This window comes from Pyrus communis, chromosome 10 (genome assembly GCF_041283825.1).
Source record: "Pyrus communis isolate YQ-2024b chromosome 10, ASM4128382v1, whole genome shotgun sequence".
Lineage (NCBI taxonomy): Eukaryota > Viridiplantae > Streptophyta > Magnoliopsida > Rosales > Rosaceae > Pyrus > Pyrus communis.
This window is the reverse complement of record NC_142574.1, coordinates 27,372,435-27,389,072: the sequence shown is the minus strand read 5'-3', so window position 1 is coordinate 27,389,072 and position 16,638 is coordinate 27,372,435. Positions and strand designations below refer to the sequence as shown.

Sequence of the window (16,638 nt, the reverse complement as noted above, 5' to 3'; positions counted from 1 at the left end):
GTAAAATCATTGCCGACATTTTTTCCAGAAAGTTACAATAAAATCATAAGAGGACTAGACTGACTTCGTGTTTTGTATGGATCAATTAACATTAAACTTTACAACTTACAAGTCGAGGAAACCAAAAAGAGAGTTAAATTCAACAAACTCTGATGAATCTAGTCTTAAAAGGAAGCCAAAAGTTATTTGTACTTGAGAACAAAGAAAAACATGAGTTGCCCGAAATGTCATTATGAACTCCACAATTATTTTAGATGTTCATACTCAAGAAGTGAAAAAGATAAATGATTATTTATGCACGTTGAATTCATTATTCGGGTTTTATAATTTTTATGAATGCTCAATATTACTTGAGCATGTCATGTGTTATATGATACGGTCATCTCTAGCTAATAATTTCTTCTAAATGGTGGGGAGCATTTTTTTTTTTTAAATCATGCCGCTAAATACGCAAAGACCATTCAACTTTTAAGGTTTTGGATTTCAAAAGATGAATCGACTCCATAAGCTATTAATATATTGATTCCATAGACACCGGAGGGTCCTAAGAAAGCCACTCAATCTGCAAATGTCAAATAAAGCAACTTATAAGTCTTAGATCACTCACCTAGAGCATATTGCTTTGTCTGCAATGGTACTGAAATATTGGTAAGCATCCCAACAGTGAGCTATTCAAATATCTGCCACTTCAATTGGGTTAATATCTGTACCACTTTCCACTCCTCTAACTGGTCAGTGCTCTACAAATATTATAACAGATGTACAGATTAGGTGTGTTTTATTCTTTTTAACTATGGCCACTAGTTTAGTTCGCATGTGTACAGTGGGAATATACTTGTTGGCTTGTTATTGGAAACGTATACAGTTCCACCAAGGATAACGTTAAGGCACGCCATGCTAGAAGGGAATTTGGTAATGGTGATGACTAATTAATTTAGTCATTAGGTGAATTATGAGTATGGACAATAACTAGTTTCTAATTTTCCCTAATTTTTTTTTCCAATTCTTAGAGCAACCCTTTCCAAAATTAGTTGTTTTATTAATGTCCATGTTGTCGTTTTAAGTTTATACCCATCAAATAATGCATTAAAACAACCATATAATGATCCAATGGTTGGAGACAAATTTCAGGTCTAACATCTTGAGTTCGATTATTGACGTTAGTGAATCACAAGATGATGGTCAGGGAATGCTGAAATGCCTTTCTTAGTCTTCCCAGTTCCCAAAATGGTGGATTGTCGTGGAGAAGACACCCACTACTCTTATTTTTAAGAGAAAAATCAAATAATGCATTAAATCCTCTAGTTTGTACTTAGTTTTTGTGCTAATATACCGCTTTTAGCTCATCTACAGTTTGATAAGAAAATTTCATATATACATATAAAATTCTTATTTTATTTGCCAAAAAGAATGACTCTTTAGGTTTAAGAGTAAAGTATTTTCCTAAAAATAATATTGTGCGCTCACGTTTAAGTGTGGAAAAGTAAATAAACGGGCAAAAAAACCAATATTAGCATAGAATATGAAAGTACAGAATTTGGACACTCATAAAGGGTTTAAGGAGCCAAAGAAGTCTCTTATAACAATTAATTTTCTTAATTAGTTTCTCCAGGTCCATACAGAATGTAAAGAAGGAACCCCATGTGACAATCTTTATTAAGTTTTAAATTAGTTTTGTTAGAAGATGCTTTGTTAGAAGATAATCAAGTGTAACCGTTTACGTTACGGTGATGATAACTATTTGTGCAGGACACTCTTTTTTCCTTAGACCGGGTTGAAATCCCCAGCAAGGTTTTTATTGAGGCCCATGTTAGCATCATATCCTCTCTTTGTACGTGTTTTTTGTATTAATGAATATCGTACTTTCATTAAAGTTCCCTTATATAAGAAAAACTAATGAAAAATGCTTGAAAACTTTGAGTTTTAATGATAAGGACAAAATAAAGGGTAAAGTGAATAATATCAGTTTTGACTTTTTAGTGTAAAAATATGATTTTTTTTTTATTAAAATGAACAGTACCGAAACATTTCGTTAAAGTTCCTATATAACATAAAATATTGGCCAACTGAAGACATCTTTAGACAAGCAACTACCAAATCTATTGTTTAAAGGCGAGATTCGTGGGTTTGCTAGGATCCAGGAGATGCCATGACAGAGTGTTTTAACACTTTAATTAAAGACACATGAGTACGTAGTAAAGAAGGTAATGATATAATTTCTTGTAACTAAGGTCCGTGGTGCTCCTAAAGTTGAGTTGTTATTATTAATTTGATGATGAGACACTCTCATCGATTAATCACTTTTGACCGTGTTGGTGTTAAAATTTGGACAGAGTCTGCAATGGATTTAACACGCATTTACACCGAATGTTGCTTTTGGTCTTAGTACCACAAGATGACTCGAGAGATAGAGAAAATAGGTGCACCACTTTTGGAGGCTGCCAACAAAGGGATTGTATTTGAGCGTGTGTGAGGGGTTGTGTGTAAAACTGACTTCTTCACCAAAAGATTTTGCATCGAGTGGCACACTGGTTTGGTTAAATTTTTTTTTGTGTCTTGAGTGAGCACGGGCTTATAATTCAGTGTTGACTTGAGTGTACTTGCCTGAAATCTAGGCTGATGAACCGACCTCCAAGACTTGAAACGTAAATAGCTAAAAATGTAAAGAAAACAGTACTACTGTAACAAGATTTAAGCCATGGTGGGTGAGATAATCCTAGACGAGTCCACCGAGATCACTAGTATCAAATTGGACTACGTAATGAACATTTGCCTCAGACAGGAATTCAGAGGTGGTTGGAATTGCACGTCAACCAAATCATATCAAGAAGTAACAAAGTTATAATTAGATCTTAGGGATCATAGGCAATGTGTGCATCGAAGGAAGGTTTTGAGATTGTAGCTGAAGAGTTAGAGGTTTTGCTAAGCAATTGGGTTTGTGCTGGAGAGCAGTTGGGTTGATTGAAGAATCACTCAAAGGTTTGTATAATCGTAGTGATTGAATTTGACTAAAGTCCCGAGCTTGAAGGCCTTTGGTCCTATTTCTAGGCAATGAAGAATGAGTAATCTCGTTCTTGTTACTGATCTGGAGCACGGGTAGCAGTGGTGAAGCCACAATTATATAACAATAAAGTCATGATAAGCAAATCTAAAAATTAATCATATTTTTCACATAGTAATGTTGTATTTTTTGTTCATCTTTAAAGCGCTAACAAAAAGTAAAAGGAAACATCAAGCATCACACGTTGCAATAAACCATGAATCAAGAAGTCAATACATCCATAAAATATGTAGTTAAGAACAGAAGAGGAAATAAGAACACGGTTTTTTTTTTGTCAACTAAGAAGAGTTTGAGTTAAGCACACTGTTAAGGACAGAGGAAATCTAAATTAAGAAGTAACACCTCAGAAGAAGAAAAAGATAGAAGAAAGAAATAAGAAAATAGAAGAAGCAGCAGCATGGGGGAGACAGGTTGAGAAAAAAAAAGTTAAAACTCACACTAACAAACCATTTCTTTCTCAAACTTGTAAGGGTAAAAAAAAAAAAAAAAAAAAAAAAAAAAAAAAAAATTAATGAAAAAAGGAGAAACATTGGGTTATTGGGGTCATGTGAACTCAATGACCCCAGTGTAGTTCCGCTAGGAGGGGTATATCTGTCATTTGATGTTGATAATAACTACAATTCCTAGTTGATGGCTTTCAGCTATGTCTTGTGACATTTTCGCACGATTGTTGTTGTCACATCTGTATGTCAAAATGAGGCATTGATCAGCATTTAAGAAGAAGAGATATTCTCGGGACTGGTCGTCTGCGTGACAGGCGTGCATTAAGGAGAACCCTATACGAGCCCTCGGTGGAGAACCCTGCCCTAGTCCTCAGACCGATTGGATTGATGTGAGTTGGTTGTCCGAGTCCTAAAAAAGGATCCTAAATTGAACTTCAAACTTGGTGAGTCGGGGTATAACTAAATATAAATTGACCCCATAACAGACTTTATTTTTATTTGTGGTCCAAACACAACGCATTCTATTCAAGGAATAGTAAAGTATGATAATTAAACCTAAAAAGGTTCAGAAAAATCATTGGTATGCGTATGCAATGAAAGGGATGAATACATCAGGAATAATTTTTTTTTTTTTTTCTGGGAAAAAAGAAAGAAAAAGAAGATGATTTTGTTTTAAAGTTATACTCCTCTAACAATACGACATCAATGATATTTTTCTCAATTTGTAAGTGAAGGGTCTAAAGTTCAATTTATATAAATGATTACGACATTTTAATTGTTGTGTTGAATTGAAAACCAAATTATAGTTAGATCATTGTATAACTTAAGCTCAAATCTTCCCCAGGAGTAAGAATATTGTGTAGAAAAAGTTAAGACTCATCTAAGCTTTTCATACGTAGGAGTGCAAAGTTATTTTGAAGTGTAGCGGGTCTTTTTTTTAATGTGGTTGGAGGAAGGCTTTCTCCCATAGATGCGGTTATGTATTGTTGGAATAGTTTCTGTAACATGCGGATTGTATGACTATGAATACGATGCGGTCATGTACAATTATCTTTCGGACTTCATTCGTCTAACATTTGTGTACAAATAGGCATAGGCATATAAGTTCCGTGGATATAATGAAGCTTAGCCTAACACTTGTTTGATAAAGTTGTGCACACTACTTATAAAGACAAACCCAAACACATAAGAGATAACACAATGCTTAAGTTTGTCTAAAAACTAAACGGTGATGCTACCGACACACAATTTTTTACCTGCCACACACACCTTGTTAATTTCTGTTCTTTGATCTTTTTTAATTCTTTTCATCCGACAGTCAAAAATTAGAAAAAATGTATAGAAGGTAAAAAAGACGGTGTGTAGATAACATCATCCAAACTAAAATATAGAAAAAGTAGAGACTAGCCCCTTGAAATGATTACTGTCGTTCTTGCAGTAGTTTTGGGCCTAGCAAGCCCATTCCTATTTTCTCCTATGAAATTCAAAGCACACTTTAATGGCCCACTATACATGGTATCCTAAATCCTTTTTAGGGTTCATTTTGACAGACAGCAGTATATTCTAAAACTCTACATTGAAAATACTCTTGGGACAAGAAAGTTTCCCCTTATTCATTGAGTTTAAGGGTATATGGTTTGCACCTTTTGACCTTTCATTAACAAATTAATCTCGCTTAATCCTTTATTATTATTAGAAAAAAAAAAAAAAAAAAAAAAAAAACAAAAACTTGATACTTATCATTAGTATGATAAAAACTCATCACAAGTTCCCAACTCATATAGATGGGAACACAGGGATGCTTTGTTCATTCCTAAGGAAGTTACCAGGATCAACTAAGGTCTTCACATGAACAAGTCTCCTAAAATTATTCTTGAAATACTTTAAGCCCCAAATGCTTGCTTGTCCATAGCTTGTATTACAAGCATTGTTCCTCCCCAAGTCTAGATCCCTATAATTCAAATAGGCACCTCTTGGAGACTTTGAAACATATGGTGCCATGTAGTCATACAGCCTTCTCATCATGCCAATGTGTTTCTCAGTTTCCTTGCCATCATCCCAAGTGACCATATACTGGATTTCGAATATGTTGCCAATTCTGTGTGGGAAAGGAGTTTCTGAATCCGAAATCTCACTCATTTTTCCACCATAAGGTGTCCATATCATATAAGCTTCTACTTCAATCAGTGTTTGCCATAAACCTTCCAAGCCAGCTTCCGAAATTGGTTCAGTCACGTAGTCTGATTTTGCTTTGAAGAAGCTCTTCGATTGTTGAGTTCTCCCGAGCAAAGCTTCCGACTCATTTCTTGAGATGCCGGCAAAGTATAGAACAGACTCAATCCAGCTCATTTCAGTGCAGTGGCCGCGGTCTAAACCTAACTCCGGAAAATTGTCTTGCATCAAAGTGAGAAGTTTCTCGACTGGCCCAAGAAACAAGGAATCAAATTCAATTATTATAGTTTTGCTACCCTTTGCGTCAGCTTTATTTCCAACACCTATGACTGCACGTAGGAAAATGTCTTCATGAAGTTTATCTGCAATGTTTTGCCATTTGGAAACTAGTTTGGTTGCACCTTGTTCTATGGTCTGTGAAATTTTGAAAACTGTCACAGATAGAGGAACAGGAACCAACCTAAGTTTCCATTCTAGAATGACTCCAAAGCTTGAGCCTCCCCCTCCTCGAATAGCCCAAAAGAGTTCTTCTCCCATGGATTTTCTGTCGAGAATCCTGCCATTAACGTCAACAATCTTAGCATCAATAACACTGTCAGCTGCTAGACCATATTTTCGGAGTATAGTACCAAATCCACCTCCGCTAATATGTCCCCCTACACCGATGGTTGGGCATGACCCTGCTGGAAATCCATGAACTTTACTCTTTTGTGAAATTGTGTAGTACAACTCTCCGAGAGTAGCACCTGACTCAACCCGAGCACTCTCATTCTCTATGTCAACATCGATAGATCGAAGATTGAAAAGATCAATGATGATGAAAGGAGTTTTGGATACATAAGATAGGCCCTCGTAGTCATGGCCCCCGCTTCGGGTTCTTATTTGTATGCCGTTTTTCTTGGCACATACCACAGCTGCCTGAACATGGGAGTATTGAGAAGGAGTAATGATAGCTTGTGGTTTCGGTGTTGATGTGTTCAAGAATCGGAGATTCTGTATGGAAGATTTTAAGACTAAGGAATAGTCCGAACTGCTTTCGGTGAGGATGATTTTTCTTGTTGAGGTAGAATTTATGCGGGATGAAAAGCATGGGACAAAGCTTTCCGAAATCGGGTTCGAATTTGTAAAACAAACTGAGTTTAGAAGGAAGAAAAGTAGTAGGGGGAGTAGTTTTATGTGTGAGATCTCCATCTTTATTTGTTCTATAAATGTGAAATGGTATGAGCTTTGAGCTCACTTATATAGGTAATAGGAGTTGGAAGACTTGAAAAGATATATAGGCAGACTTTTCACAAACGTTTGCCTAACAGAAGAAGCTTTTCATAAACGTTTGCCTAACAAAAGAGACATTTTCAATGCGAATTTTTTCATTTATGTGATGGTGGAATAATTACAACAATAAAGCTTTATTCTATTAAGTGGAATCGGCTGTATGAATCTTAAAATGCCACTGCGCTCGTTTTCCGTTAAGTTTTCTGTTAGTTCTAAGTGCTCTATATTCTACATATACTAAAGCTCAGCTATTGGTACTGTTCATTAACAGTGCCGTTCCGATTTTGCCCCTAATCTAATGCACGGTTTTCAGCCTTTTAAAAGATGCTACATGAATTGGCGATTTTGCCCCTTGGTAGAGTGAGTCTACATACGGAAAGGTGCTCGAACAGATTGGCACTGTTCTTTGACCCACATACGTCATTTGGGAGACGAAGAAATATAAAATAATAATTAAAGAACTGGTGGTAGGACAAATTTTTTTTTTTTAAATGGGAGTTAAAACTTAAACCAGGCCATGGCACGGTGAACAATAAACAATTATAAAAAAAAATTGGATAAAGAAATTGAATGCATGGGTGCCACGACCAAAAAAAGATTTAAAAAATGGGAATTAAAGCAGGCCACATGGTAGCTTGCCCGTTGCTTTTCTTCTTTTGCACAGCCTTCTCACGCGTTCTCCATTGTTTTGCAACGCGTCGATCATCGTGGATCTTCAATTGCATCTCTCCAAATCTTCTTCAATTGCATCGTTCCGTCTCTGGTCTTTTGGACATTTTTGGGCTTTGCTCTGCCTTCAATACATGCTTTCCACGTATTGATCATCGGCAATGTTTTTGTTGAGAGGATTTTACCCTTTTTGTACACGTGTCCGTCATCGTAGAAAGAAATAGGACGGGTGGCACTCTTTTCTTGCTTCTCTCAGGTGGATCTCTGGAATTTTCCTTTGGTTTCCATCACCATCACCCACTCATCATTACACCCCACTAATTGCTCTCTCACCCTCTCCCATGCCTCATTTACTCTCTCATTACACTCAAATTTGGATTTTTCAAGAAAGTTCTATTCTTGTATTTTCTAAAGAAGCTTTGTCTGCCATGGTACTGAAATATTGGTAAATATACATTCAAATATCTGCCACTTCAGTTGGGTTAATATCTGTACCACCTTCCACTCCTCTAACTGGTCAGCGCTTTACCAATATTATTACAGATGTACAGTGGAATTTATTTGGTGGGTTGTTATTGGAAACATATATAGTTCCACCAAGGATATATAGTGTTAAGGCACGCCATGTTTGAAGGAAATTTGGTAATGTTGACTTATTAAATTAGATCATTTGGTGAATTGTGAGCATGGACAATAGCTAGTTTCTAAATTCTCCCTAATTTTTTTTTCCAATTCGTTGTTTTTGCTATGTTCTCATGTAACCATCAAATAATGCATTAAATCCTCTGGTTTTTACTTAATTTTTGTGCTAATATTGTGTTTTTAACTCGTCTGCAAATCACAGTTTGATAATAAAAGTTTATATACACATATAAAATTCTTATTTTATTTACAAAGAGGAATTACTAGTTACATATATCAACATAGAATCTGGACACTCGTAAAGGGTTTAAAGAGCCAAAGCACTCTAATAAACATTAATTTTCTTAATTAGTTTGTACAAGTCCATTCAGAATGTAAAGAAGGAACCCCCATGTAATAATCTTTATTAAGTTTTGAATTAGTTTTGTTAGTTCGAGTAGGTATATATATACATATATATATGCTATAAAATATTGGCCACTGGATTTAACTGAAGACATCTTTAGACATGCAACTACCAAATCTATTGTTTAGAGGCAAGATTCCTGGGTTTGCTAGGATCCAGGAGATGCCATGACAAAAGTGTTTTAACACTTTAATTAGAGACAGATAACTACGTAGTAGAGAAACTAATGATATAGTTGATTGATATAATTTCTTGCTAAATACGGTCCACAGTGTTCCTAAAGTTCAGTTCTTTTTTATTAATTTGGTGATGAGACACTCTCATCAATTAATCACTATGATCGTATTGGTGTCAAAACTTAGGTAAAGTCTGAACTGGATTGAACATGTATTTACTGTGAGTTGTTTTCGGTCTCATTGTCATGGAATGACTCGAAAGAAAAAGAAAATAAGCATGCCACTATTGGAGGTTGTCAACATATAGAGATTGTGTTTGAGTGTGTGTAAAGGTTGCATGTCAAATTGACTTCTTAACCAAAAGATTTTGCACTGAGTGAGACGTTGATTCAATTAAGTTTTTTCATGTTTCAAGCAAATGAAGACTTAAAATTTAATGTGAATTTGCATGTATTTACCTAAAAAGTAAGCGAATGAGAAGTAGAAAATAAAACGAGAAACTGAATGTCATCATTTCATGATGAAATCGAGATTACAAATGCTTACAAAAGTAAAATTTAGGCCGATAAGCTAAGATACATGACTTGAAATGTAAATAGACAAAAAATATAAAGGAGTAACTCTAGCAGGACATAATAAGCGAGAAAATGTCAAAGAAGTTCACCAAGATCGCTGGTATCGGCCTAGACGGGTGAGGAACATTTACCTTAGTCAACTTGGCTTGAATAAGGCTTTGGTTTGAGGAAAGTTGAGTCGGCTTTCCATCATTCCGAAGAATAAGGATGGTAAAGTATGATAATTAAACCTGGCTTGAATAAAGATTTGGTTTGAGGAAAGTTGAGTCGGCTTTCCATCATTCCGAAGAATAAGGATGGTAAAGTATGATAATTAAACCTGGCTTGAATAAAGATTTGGTTTGAGGAAAGTTGAGTCAGCTTTCCATCATTCCAAAGAATAAGGATAGTAAAGTATGATAATTAAACCTAAGAAGGTTTAGAAACATCATCGGTGTGCGTACTCAATGCAGGGATGCATACATCATCATTTTTCTTATGAGAAATAAAAGAACAGACGAGATATTGGTTTAAAGTTATACTCCTTTTAACATGCAATACAGTGGTTTTTTTTTTTTTTTTTTAACCAAGTAAAATGTTTTATGTTCGTTTTGTATAAATGATGAGAATACTTAAATTGTTAGAATTTAAAATTTAATTATGAATAGATCATTGTATTTATGACTTGCTCAAATCTTCTCCAGAAGTAGAATATAGTGTAAAAAATGTTAGACTCTTCTAAAGCTTTCATACATAGGATTTTGAAGTCGCGCGTAACTCTTTGATGATGTAGCGGTTTCTTTATTAATTTTTTTTTCCGTGGTTGGAGGAAGACTTTCTCTCATAGATGCGGTTATGCATTGTTGGAAATGTTTCTGTAACATGTGGATTATATGATTATCAATATGATGGCACATGATTGGTTTTCAAACTTTATTCGCATCACATTCGTGTACAAATAGGCATGTGCACATAAGTTCCCTGGATAAAATGAAGTTAATTTTAACGAAAAAGAATAATTTTACTTTAAAAAGTCACTTATGGTACTATTTATTTACAATACATTTTTGTCTTTTTGATTAAAACTCAAAGTTTTCAAGTCATTTTCATTAATTTTCCTTACAATGAAACTTAGCCTAAAATTTGTTGTTTGTCATGTTGGAAAATAATAAGTTTAGGATTTGAACTGAGCCCGTTTGAATTGGCTTTTATTAGAAATTAGAATTTAGTTTATTATAAATAGGATGTTTATTATTTCCTAATTCAATTAAGATGTTGCTCTCAGTTTATAGCTGTCTTGTCAATTTCGTTTATCTGTTTTCCATTAATAAAATAATGTCATAGTTATATTTCGTTTGTTCTTCCGTTTGTTTATTTTTAACTTAGCATCAGAGCAGGTTAAATCCTTCGGAGTTTAATCTGGTTCTGTTTTGTTTGTATTAGTTTGTCCATCTACGCTGTTTGTTTCGTCTAGTTTCGTTCTGTAAGGTTTGATCCTTAGGAGTTTAATCCGCTTGTGTATTGTTTGCATTTCCCAACAAGTAGGACAATTTACAGGCAGTGATAAACGCACCCGGCTTAAAGCCATGGATATAAACAGCAATTTATATGATAACAAAGACCCATTTATAGATTACATTAAAAGTTTAAAAAGAACTTCTGTTTTGTTTGTATTTGTCTATCTCCCTTGTCTATTTCGTCTAGTTTTTTTCTAAGGAAAACTAATGAAAAGAGTTTGAAAACTTTGAGTTTTAATGATAATGACAAAATAAATGGTAAGGTAAATAGTACCATGATTGACTTTTTAATGTAAAAATGTGATTTTTCGTTAAAATGAATAATACCATATATTTTTCGTTAAAACTCCATTCTTTCTCATTCGGAGTTTAAACTGCTCGGGTGTTGTTTGTATTAGTTTGTCTATCTCCACTGTTTGTTTTGTCTAGTTTTGTTCCTTAAAATTTTTTATTTTTGTTTTCTAGTTTGGGTTACACTTTGTGGTCGTTTTAAAAATATTATAAAATGAATATGTCGAAGTCTCGAGCCGGAGTTGTGCCCAGCCGCTGGAGCCACCATTCCACTGCTAAATCTCTGTCTCGCACCGCCATCACGCTAAAGCTTCGATGTCACTGTCTGCCTGATTTGGACCAGCTAGCCCGACCCGCAGCCCGAAGGACTCGAATCTGACGAGCACAATTCTGTTTGCCACCTGCTATCTGATCGAACCAGCGTGACTCCTTTGCTTTAACCATTGTTGTCTTCAAGCTGGAGACCACCACCACTGCTGCTTGCCGTTGTACCTGATGAGAGAGTTGTGAATGATTTAGTGAGGAAGTTCTGAAGTTGGTGATCTGCGATTAAACAAGATTGGTACATTGAAAAATGATGTGTTTTAAGCCTTGACCGTATTCCGAATGATGGGGCCATTTACATTGATGAGAATGTTTTTGAATTGTTGGGAAAAAGGAAAAAATTATTGGCTGTTTGTTAGGCCTTTTGAGGCCTACACGGATTAGTTTTGCTAGAATTTGCTTGCCTGTCAGTCTAGCGCTTGGACTTGTGACCGCTCAAGTGATAGTTTTTGTTTTTGTTTATTTGTTACTGCAGTTGTGATATGAGAATTCTCATCCACCGAGTTCAATACTCTCAACATCTGTCTGCTGGAATGTGAATATGCCTATCTGAATCTATCCATTAGCGTAGCAGAGCCTCTTATCTGTCTGTCTACGTAGCAGAGCTTGGCTGTCTGTCCGACTAATGGAGCCTGCATCCACATCTGCTTGTTGGCAAACTCATTTGTTTACCGTCATGAGTTTGACCGGGATGTTGGAAAATAATAAGTTTAGGATTTGGGCTCAGCCATTAGAATTAGGTTTTGTTAGAGATTAGGTTTGATTTATTATAAATAGGATACTTGTTATTCACTTTAGAACAACTTAGTCATGATGTAGCCATCAATTTGTAGTCATCGTGGTAATCTCTTTTATTTGTTTTCTGTTAATAAAATAATGTTCATAGTTATATTTTGTTTGTTTCTCCGTTCATTTATTTTCAATTCAAAGGTGTGTACACTACTTTTAAGACAAACTCCAAACACACAAGAGATAATAAGATCCTCAAGATTGTCTAAAAATTAAAGGGTGATGCTATCCACACATCTTTTTACCTCCTACATACACTTTGTTAATTTTTATCCTTTGACCTTCTTTACTTTTTTTTCATAAGATGACTAAAAATTGAAAGAAGTGTGTGGAAGTTAAAAAGAAGTGTGAATAGCATCCCAAATTAACATTTAGAGAAGTAGAAACTAAACCCCTGAAAAAAAAAAATTACTATATAATTCTAGCCATAGTTTTAGGCCTAGCAAGACCATTCCTATGTTCTTCTATGAAACTCAAAGCACAATTTGGTGGCCCACTAAACATGGTTACCTAAATCTTTTTCAGGATCCATCGTGACAAACAATAGTATAATCTAAAACTCTGCATTGAATCCTTGGAAATGTTCTTGTGACAAGAAAGTTTCCCTCCGAGTTTGAAGGTAGATGGTTTGCATATTGTAACCTTTGACTGAGAAATTAATCTCACCTAATCCTTTATCATTTAAAAAGAACAAAAAGAAATATGACACTTTTGATTAGTATGATTGACTTGAAAACTAATTCCAAGTTTTGAACTCATCTATGTTGGAAGTCAAAAGCAAAATGAAAGCGAATAAGAATAAATGACAATGGTTGAAATTGTTGTATGCAAGCAGCCAATATGACTTTTAGCATGGATAGCAATCAATGCTATGTTTATAAAATCTTGTAAAATCTCTATAAGAGAGATGTCCATGTACGTTTAGAGTAATTTCTATGGAGGTGGATTGTCTGCCCTCCATTTTTATACTCTTTTCATACCCTCCTGTGATGTGTGGTCACGATTAAGTTACATCAACATTTTATATTAATTTTTTTTTATAGAAATAATAAAACAAAAAGTAATAAGAATATAAAATATTGACATGGCTTAACCGTTACCACACAAATAGGAGGGTATGGGAAGAATATGAAAATGAGAGGGCAGACAATCAATAAGAGTTAAAAACTTTTACAGAGCATTTTTTCCCAAGAGCTTGCTGCTTCCTTTTCTTTTGTCTTTCGGTTCATTTACAAAGTGAGTAAAGTGAGAGGTGTGATAAAATTTGTAAACTTACCATCCTCATATTTTGGTATTGAGTTAGTAAATTTTCAATACCAACAATCTATTTCTTCCTAGATGGGAACAAAGGGATAATTTGGTGTGATAAAATTTGAAAATACTTGGGACAAGAAAGTTTCCCCTTATTCTTCGAGTTTAAGGGTATATGGTTTGCACCTTGTGACCTTTCATTGACAAATTAATCTCGCTTAATCCTTTATTATTATTAAAAAAAAAAAAAAAAAAAAACCTTGATACTTATCACAAGTTCCCAAATCAAATAGATGGGAACACAGGGATGCTTTGTTCATTCCTAAAGAAGTTACCAGGATCAACTAAGGTTTTCACATGAACAAGTCTCCTAAAATTATTCTTGAAATACTTTAAGCCCCAAATGCTTGCTTGTCCATAGCTTGTATTACAAGCATTGTTCCTCCCCAAGTCTAGATCCCTATAATTCAAATAGGCACCTCTTGGGGACTTTGAAACATATGGTTCCATGTAGTCATACAGCCTTCTCATCCCGCCAACATGTTTCTCAGTTTCCTTGCCATCATCCCAAGTGACCATATACTGGATTCCGAATATGTTGCCGATTCTGTGTGGGAAAGGAGTTTCCGAATCCGAAATCTCACTCATCTTTCCACCATAAGGTGTCAATATCAAATAAGCTTCCACTTCAATCAGTGTTTGCCATAAACCTTCCAAGCCAGCTTCCGAAATTGGTTTAGTCACATAGTCTGATTTTGCTTTGAAGAAGCTCTTAGATTGTTGTGTTCTCCCAAGCAAAGCTTCCGACTCGTTTATCGACATGCCGGCAAAGTATAGAACAGACTCGATCCAGCTTATTTCAGTGCAGTTGCTGCGGTCTAAACTTAACTCCGGAAAATTGTCTTGCATCAAAGTGAGAAGTTTCTCGACTGGCCCAAGAAACAAGGAACCGAATTCAATATTAATAGTTTTGCCACCATTTGCGCCAGCTTTATTTCCAACACTTATGACTGAATGTAGGAAAATGTCTTCATGAAGCGTATCTGCAATGTTTTGCCATTTCGAAAATAGTTTGGTTGCGCCTTGTTCTATGGTCTGTGAAATTGTGAAAACTGTCACAGATGGAGGAACAGGAATCAACCTAAGTTTCCATTTCAAAATGACTGCAAAGCTTGAGCCTCCCCCTCCTCGAATAGCCCAAAAGAGTTCTTCTCCCATGGATTTTCTGTCGACAATCCTGCCATTAACGTCAACAATCTTAGCGTCAACAACATTGTCAGCTGCTAGACCATATTTTCGGAATATAGTGCCAAATCCACCTCCGCTAATATGTCCCCCCACACCCATAGTTGGACATGTCCCTGCTGGAAATCCATGAATTTTACTCTTTTGTGCAATTGTGTAGTACAACTCTCCGAGAGTAGCACCTGACTCAACCCAAGCACTCTCATTCTCTATGTCAACGTCGACAGACCGAAGATTGAAAAGATCGATGATGATGAAAGGAGCTTCGGATACATAAGATAGGCCCTCGTAGTCATGGCCCCCGCTTCGGGTTCTTATTTGTATGCCGTCTTTCTTGGCGCATACCACAGCTGCCTGAACATGAGAGTATCGAGAAGGAGTAATAATAGCAGGTGGTTTCGGTGTTGATGTGTTCAAGAATCGGAGATTCTGTATGGACGATTGCAAGACTGAGGAATAATCCCAAGTGCTTTCGGTGAGGATGATTTTGCTTGTTGAGTTAGAATGTAAGCGGGATGAAAAGCAAGGGACAAAGCTTTCCGAAATCGGGTTCGAAGTTGTAGAACAAACTGAGTTTAGAAGGAAGAAAAGTAGTAGGGGAAGTAGTTTTATGTGTGAGATCTCCATCTTTATTTGTTTTACATATGTGAAATGGTATGAGTCACTTATATAGGCAAGATGAGTTGGAAGAATTGAATGGTTATCGATTGCCTAACAAAAGAGCCCCTTCATACACGTTTGCCTAACAAAAGAGACTTTTCATGCAAATAATTCAATATTTGTACATGAATCTAATGCAAATAATTTAATACGTTTTCAATTCAACTTTTTCGTCTACGTGACAACTACCAAGATTTACCGTACTAAGTGGAGTCGGCTGTATATATCCTAAACGTTGTTGCGCTCGGTGTTTGTCCTAAGTCTTATGTTAGCTCCAAGTACTCTATTTTTTTTTAGGAAATTTTATTTGAACCCATATTTTGTATCTCAACGCCCTGCTTACTTTTTATATTCACATTGTATTTGATTTATATATCATTATCTATTTACACCCAACATTATTTCCAAAACCGTCCTTACTTATCAAAACTCAACTCAATCAAACTTCTTTTTACATCCAACTCAATCTACTTAAAAATAAAAAATAAAATCCTAACCAGTCCGTCATCTCCATGGAGCAAATCCCCTTCTCTCTATCTTTACAAAATCCTTCCATCTCCCATGGTTGTCATTCTGCACTCCCATCTACTCCTCCGTAGTCATCCAAACCTCTTCCTCTTCCTTTTCTTCATCATTTGACATCTCTAAATTTCTAGAGTACTAATTAGCTTAATAATCGATATGAGCTTCTGGTTAGAGTGTTTAATGAATTTGGTATGTTTCAATTAAATGAGAATCTTCTAGCCTATATATTCCTATTTATGGTAGAAAAATGGGTACGTCCATGATAACTTTTGGTAGATCAATGAATATTTTTAACCGTGATTATTTATTAGATACAAAAGTTGCAAACAACAATTCACATTACATTGAACTGTGGCTAAAAGGTATATCGCCTTTGCACGTTTTATAGGCAAACTCATAGCTAAGCAGTTTTTATTGTGGAGCAAAACTTCAGGGATTGATCTAACCTGAATATGTAATTGAGTTTATGCATTTTAATGATTAAACTGATAAATATTTCAACCATATATGGATCTAATATCGTAGTATATTTTAGCCTCTATATGCCACAAAAGTTGCGGACAAAAATTCACAATACATAGAATTGTGGTTAAAAAGTATATCGCCTTTGCATGTTTTATAGATGAACTCATAGGTAAGCG

General features: G+C 35.3%; 2 pseudogenes across 2 annotated transcripts; both read right to left on the bottom strand.

The window, feature by feature from the left end:
• Positions 1–5,164: 5,164 nt before the first annotated feature.
• Positions 5,165–6,895, bottom strand: LOC137730266 (tetrahydroberberine oxidase pseudogene; annotated as a pseudogene). Its single transcript, XR_015951872.1, has one exon. The product of XR_015951872.1 is annotated as a tetrahydroberberine oxidase pseudogene (transcript).
• A 6,867-nt stretch (positions 6,896–13,762) lies between these two features.
• LOC137729582 (tetrahydroberberine oxidase pseudogene) lies at positions 13,763–15,454 on the bottom strand (annotated as a pseudogene). Its single transcript, XR_015951816.1, has one exon. The product of XR_015951816.1 is annotated as a tetrahydroberberine oxidase pseudogene (transcript).
• Between the last annotated feature and the right edge of the window lie 1,184 nt (positions 15,455–16,638).